General features: G+C 46.0%; 1 pseudogene; it reads right to left on the bottom strand.

Annotated features, from left to right (window-relative positions):
* Positions 1-1,506: 1,506 nt before the first annotated feature.
* LOC105998818 lies at positions 1,507-2,293 on the bottom strand (annotated as a pseudogene).
* Positions 2,294-7,224: the final 4,931 nt, after the last annotated feature.

The raw sequence follows: 7,224 nt of genomic DNA on the forward strand, positions 1-7,224 counted from the left end.
AACCGGAAGTGGCACTATGGCTCAAGTGGTAGAGTGCTAGCCTTGAGCGGAAGAGCTGAGGGACAGTGCCCAGGCCCAGAGTTCAGGCCCCACGACTGGATCCCAAAAAAGAAAAAAGAAAAGAAACAGAGAAAGGAGAGCCTGCAGAATATGAGAAAATCTCTGGCAGCTCTATCTCACAGAGGAATATATAAAGTGTCGAAAACTAAACAGGAAAATAATCCATTTACCATGTAGGCAAATCCATAGAACAAACAGTAAAATCTTCATAAATAAGGACAGCCTTTCAACTGAAAGTGAAGTAACGTATCAGAACGGGGGATAAGGAGAGCAGGGAAGAAAAGGGAATCTGCAGCAAAGAAAGAGATGGTGACATTAAATATTTGTTAGAAAAATTAAGGAGACTTTAGTAAAAGGGAAACAAAGTCCTGATCGCAGGGAGGTGGGATTATCATGTGTAACAGTGTCAGGTGCAGAACCTATAAATGAGACAATATCAGAACTTGCTCTGCTTTTCATTGAGTCTGCAATCCACTCCAGCTGGCTCTTCGCTTTTTTTTTTTTTGCGGGGGGGGGGGGGGGGCGGGGCTGGTCGTGGGGCCTGAACTCTGGGCCTGGGTGCTGTCCCTCAGCTCTTCAGCTCAAGGCGAGCACTTTACCACTTGTGGCTTGTTCTGAGAAGCTCATCACTCCGCGTAATAAACAGCTTACTGCTCCTGGATAAAAGCAGTGAGAGAACAGAATGAGACCTCCCCATTCACCAGGTGAGACTTCGATTCCAAACAAGTCTTGCCTGTGCATGTTGTACTTGGTGAGATGTAGTGCACGTTGTGAATATTGTGTTGTGCATAGTCTCTGTATGTGAAGTATGTTGTGTACATGAGAATACTGCATGTGCTTTATGTGCTGTGCATTGTACATATTGTTTTTTTCTTCAGGAGGTCTAATTGAATTTTTATTGGGTAGGGAAGTTGTCAACTTAAAACAGCAGCAAATGAAGAATGAATAGGAAACTCCCTGTTGTCACACACATGACCTCCATTAAAAAGTGAAACAGGGAGTATTTCAATTTGTAAGCCCCCAGCCCAGAAACAATCTAATACGTCTGGATCCCTCCTAGAAAGGAGTACATAAGAGCATGGAAAAGTTGCTTTCTGAAAGGAGACCCCCAAAGAGTAAGGGAGGGAATGTAGAAATAAGGAAGTTATATAGAACACACTTCAAGTTGTAATTCACTTCATTTTCGTGTCTTCATAGTAATACAAAACACAGTCACTTGTAGAACTGGTTTAGATTACTTAAATACCAGATACATTTTTAGTCCTCTACATAAGTGTCTGGAAGTTACTTATGTGTGTATGAAATGAAGCTATTAATACTTTTCTACAGCAGTAACTGCACACGAGGATGGCCAAGACAAACACAAACCGAGGAATGGAGTTTCCTTAAAGCTGCAGTATGAAGAGACTATGAACAGTTGATTCCATACACATGAACGGGTTCCTCTGCTATAGGAAATCCAAGTGGAATAAGGAGTGGAGACGTGTAAAAAGGTTTCTTGAAGAGAAGGATTACACCCTGTTTGTGTTTAGTTTTTGGACCCTTCTGCCGCATCACATTCTGTGCTCTCTGATGACCATAATGTTGTCTCTCAGCAACTGCATGGTGAGGATGCTATCTTTGTATGAGTCTTCATTCAGCGTTATCAAGTTCTGCAGTGGCCTCATCAAAAGCCATTTGTGCCGTGTGCAGGCAAGCTCAGGAGTATCAATCTCATAGTAAAATACAGAAGAGTTTACAGCCAGCCCCAGGCCGATTGGGTATGTGGGTTGCATCTCTTTCTTGCTTATATCAAAAGCCTCTTGGTAAATGCCTTGGGAATTGTCTATCATTTGTTTTCGATCATCACCACATGCAACTTCAACAGGGTATGGGAAATAATCTCCTTTCATTTTCAGATAGAAGGCCTTACTCTCTGCATTAGCTGCATTGGCTGTTAATACTTATCCAACAATTCCAGGACTGTGGTGCAGACGGACCTCAGCTCCAACTCCATTTTCTCCCGATTGTCCTTGATCAGCTGCAACTTCTTGTCGGAGGTGTCGGTCTTCTGCTGGATGCTCAAGATGACCCTCCAGGTGGCCCGGCAGCCCCCGACCACGTTCTTGTAGGTCACTGAGAGCAGGTTGCACTCCTCGTTGGACAGCTCAGCGCCCTGCTCAGTCACAGCTTTCATGCAGGTGACCATGTCGTCATAGTGCTTGGCCTTCTGGACGAGCTCCGTCTTCTCCATGGCGCAGGGGACTGCGGGCGGGGCAGGCAGCAGTGACCCAGATCGGAGGAGTCCCCCTTGAGAGCTTCCAGTCACAGCGGCGGCAACACGAGTCATATCGTATGTTTTGTAGGTGTGTTGTGTGTAGTGTTGTCTATGAGTGGTAGTGTTTTATGTATGTGTATGTATTGTGACTATATTATGATGTTCACTGTACCATGTGTATGTTGTATATGAGTAGGATGTCTTGTGGCATATTGAAGTCAGATGTGTACTGTGTTGAGTGTATAGTGTCACATGTGTGCTGTGCATGTGTGTGATGATTCTGGGATCCCAAGCCAGCCTGTTGTCTGAGCCCGTGGAATGTGGAGGCTGCTGCTTTCCTTTCTCACACACTGCATGAGACTGGCCTGGTCTCTGGGGTTCTCAGAAGTTTCTGGAAAGGGAAGCATGCGTCCTCTGTGTGATCCCATGAACCACGCATGTGCTGGATGCCCTTACAACCCACTCAAGTTGACCTCGGCCAAAGGCAACTGGAAATAACACGGGGGTCGTGAACCTGGGCCTACAGAGCCTCCTCCTCATACACTGGTCCACTGGGGTCTTGATTACATGAGTTAGTCCTCAAGCTTTGTTAAAACACTCTGCACAGTGTTAGACACAAAACCCATCATAGGGCTCTACTGACATATAACTTATAATAAAAGAGCAAAACTGATCTGCAGAGTTGAGCTTCTGGATCAGGGTACAAGTGACCTGGGAATCTGGCGTTTTTCTGGTATGGGCTACACAGGTACATTTAGTTTGTGACAACCGATCAAGGTGGAAAAGTTAGGACATGTGCCCTAACTTTTGTACTCATATCATACTGCTGCCCCACTGCACTTTGAAGGAGGCCAGATGGGGCCCTCCCTGGTAAAGTCAATCTTAGAGGAATATGCAAGCAACAAACACGTGACCTTGGGAATGATTGCTGAGGGACTTGTTCTTGGACAAATGATGACATGCAGATATCACGAGCCCAGAGGTACGGGAAAGGAAGGCCAGGGCATGCTGATAGAGGTTCAGGGGACAAGGAGGGCAGGATGCCGTTCCCGACGCAGGGTTGTAGACAGGCAGCGTGGGTGCTAACAATTACATGTGGCTCTCAGCACTACTTCTGGGGTAACCATTGTGTCTGTGTCTACTTTGCCACCAGGCACCTAAAGGAACGGAGAAGTCATGACTGACCCTCAGGTTGCCGGTGCAATGTGAGACTCGGGCCCAACGCTACAACACAGAACACTGGGAATGTCTACAGTGAGCTGCTTTTCAAAGGTCAATCACACAGACACAGGGGCAAAAAGTATTTCTTCTTTTAGGGCACGCTGACTAGCAATCAGTTCTCTAAAAGCGTGACACTCAGCATGGGTACACCTCTAACCCCTTCCCCCCGCCCCTGTAAGACTTTCTGAAAACCACATCTGGCGATGCGCTAATTTCACCTTCGCTCTGGGACAGTGGTTGTGGGGGACAGACCCCTGGTGGTCATCTTTCTTTGGCATTTTGAATCTGCGACTCACTTCTGCTCCCCGGTTTCCAATGGGAACCAGCTGGATGCTTACTCCGAGGAACCGGTGGAGCCTTTCTCTAGACATCAGTCTTTCTGGCATTCAACAGTTTGACCAAAATGTATCTAAGAGCAGCTCTTTTTTTTTTTTTTTTTTTGCTGGTTGTGGGGGCCTGAACTCTGGGCCTGGGCGCTGTCCCTCAGCTCTTCAGCTCAAGGCTAGCGCTCTACCACTTGAGCCATAGTGCCACTTCCGGCTTTTTCTGCTTATGTGGTGTTGAGGAATCAAACCCAGGGCCTCATGATACGAGGCAAGCACTCTACCACTGAGCCATCTTCCCAGCCCCTAGAGCAGCTCTTTTTACACGTGGGTATTTATAACACTGAAGGACATACAAAATGATTTATATAAGCAGATGGGCACAGGCAGTCTACCAGAAGAATTTGTGTCTGTCCAGTCATTCACCAAATGGCGTGCCAGACCTTGCAAAGGCACATTAGACAGGTGCACAAGAACATCAAACTGTCTGAAAATGAAGAATTCATAATGGCAAACACACTACATAAACTTAAGAAATTATCTGGCCCCACACTAAAAATCCCATTTCAAAAGAAAAAAATCAAAGCACAAGTGAGCTATCACAAAAGTTTTATTGAATAAATACATGCACTGTCGTGTAAAATTAGTTAAGCAAGATTTTAACAGCTCCTCTGCTCTTCTTTCCTTGTAGTAGGTCATCCAGCCAGGACTGAAGTAAGCACAGAAAATAGAATAAGTGCACAGCCCCCACGTTGACCTAAGGCGTCGGCTTAGGTTTTAAATAAGGACTGGTCTCCTGATGAGGATGGCCTACATAAGGAATGCTCAGAGTGCACAGTACACATTCTGGTGAATACAGCTACAAGGCTTTTTCTGTTTTCATGGGGCACTCGGAACAGCACTTTTGTACTCTAAGGCACAGGATGAGCAACCCGTGTTCCAGCCAGCAGACCTGCACTTCAAATTAATCAGAGTTAATATTGGTTTGGATCAAAGTAGGAAGTGAAGTTCCCTTTCTTTAGAAAAACCCATGACTGAGAACTAAAAACCAATCACTAAAGCCTAAAAGTTATACTCAGAGAATAGGTTGAGGTGTTTTCTGTCACCTGAATCCTGAAGTACAGAGAAAGGCCTTGATGGTAATTCACAACCTTCCCCATATAGTAAACAGAAAGAAGTGCATCTGGGAGTGTCTCTGTGCTCTTGGCAGTCCTTTCTCTTTCCCTTCTTTCTTCCTTTAAAAAGCATGGAGATGGCCGGGTGCTGGTGGCTCACACCTGTCATCCTAGCTACTCAGGAGGCTGAGATCTGAGGATCATGGTTCAAAGCCAGCCCAGGTAGGAAAGTCTGTGAGACTCATCTCCAATGAACCACCAGAAATCCAGAAGTGGTGTTGTGACTCTTGTGGTAGAGAACTTGCCCTGAGCTGAAGAGCTGAGGGACAGCGCCCAGGCCCAGAGTTCATGGCGATGGCTACGGAGGCTCCGGCGCCCCGAGTGGGTGGCGGGGCACCCAAGCCCTTTTCCTGGCAGCAGCTCCCCACCCCCGCAGCTTGGCAGCATGTGCTGTAACAGGGGATTCCTTTGGCCTCTATGTCCTTAACTGCACGCTCTGCCCAACAACCGCTTACCTAAGTACTCCATAGATACATCCCATGAAGTGCATGGGTACAAAACCCAGGTGAAAATTTTCAATGAATAGATTTTCTTTATAGAAGCCCATCAATAAACTTGTTTTTTTTTGAAGTCAAAGAAATCAATACTATTAATAAGCAACTGATTTAATAAGATACACCTGTTTCTTGTCTGCTATTAAGATGCCAATTTCAGGAAGATAATGGTTCACAGCTGTAATCCCAGCTACTCAGAAGGCTGAGATCTGATTATTGTAGCTTGAAGCCACCAAGGCAGGGAAGTCTGTGGGACTCTGATCTCCAATGAACCACACACACAAAAAGGCCAGAAGTGGAGCTGTGTCTTATGCTAGAGTGCCAGCCTTGAGTGAAAAAGCTCAGGGGCAGCAGTTCAAGTCCCAATATTGGAATAGAACAGAACAGAGGGAGGGGGGAGAAAAAGTGACCTCTTGATAAGGGAGGGAGGGAGGGAGAGGAAGGGAAGGAGGGAGGGGGGGAAGGAAAGGAGGGAGGAAGAAAGGGGAGGTAGGAAGGGAGAAATGGAAGAAAGGAAGGAAGGAGACAGAGGGAGCCTATATATTCCTATGCATGACGTATTCAAAACTTCCTCTCTGAACCAGTTAGAAACTATTTAGATGAACATGTCAGCGGACAGGAGAGGGAGACCACACCAGTCCTACGATTACAAGCAACATGTTGTGGAATGTAGAGTCCATTACAAACATACCTATGGAGCAAAGTGTAAGTTACAAACTAGATGGGGGGAACGTTTGGAAATGGCAGTCAGCATTCACCATAGGCACTTTGGTACATTTGGTCACATGAGCTACCCATAATTATTTGCTTCCAGCATGATGCAAAAAGAACATCTCCAATTTTCAGTGCAAAATTTTATATCTTGTAGGTGTATAGATAGTTCTAAACGTTCTCATGGTCAAGAAAGCCACCTTCCTCCTACAGCTTAACGTCTACACAGCTTGTAATGCTGCCACCTACAGAGCCCCATCTCACAAGAGGTTTCTGGGATTCTTAGGTATAAAACACCATGCTTTTTATCATCTAAAGAGAAAAAATTCCAAAATAAAAATGTCATGGCAATATTCCAATAGGAAGGCCTGTCGTGGCACACAAGGAGGAAGCCCTGGGTTAGCTGATGGGATGGCACCGGGCAGGCCGCTTGGTCCGCGGAGACCCTGTGCCTCCATGCAAGGGCAGCGCTCAGTTCGGAGGGGCTCGCACCGACAGTAAGGGGACACCGTGTTGAGTGCTCCCCCTGGCCTGCCTCACGACCTTACAATGCAGCAGCGACGGCTCCTGTCTGCACAGAGTAGGAAGCCCTGGGAACATGACCAACGACCCGTGGCAGCAAGAGCTCACCTGCTATCACTCAAAGTCTGTTTCCATCTTTCATCTCTGTTCTCGAGACAGGGCTTGCTATGTAGCCTCCTGAGGGCCGGCATTACAGGCTTGCATCACCAACCCAGCAGGTGTGCATCCTTGTGCAATTTCACACATCAGTTATAACAAGCGATGGAAAATAGGACATTTCTTTTTAAGTAAGACATTTTGGATAAATACGTTATGATTTATAAAGCATGACAGCTTTCTTGATACTCTGTTACTCACCAGCCCTCCATGACTCCTCAATAACATTTTAAATTTGTAAAATGTTAATATTTTGAATCCTTTCTTTGATCATTTGTAATGGGCAGGAATATGCTAAAACCTAA

The sequence above is a fragment of the Dipodomys ordii genome, unplaced genomic scaffold, assembly GCF_000151885.1.
Source record: "Dipodomys ordii isolate 6190 unplaced genomic scaffold, Dord_2.0 Scaffold173, whole genome shotgun sequence".
NCBI classification, from domain to species: Eukaryota; Metazoa; Chordata; class Mammalia; order Rodentia; family Heteromyidae; genus Dipodomys; species Dipodomys ordii.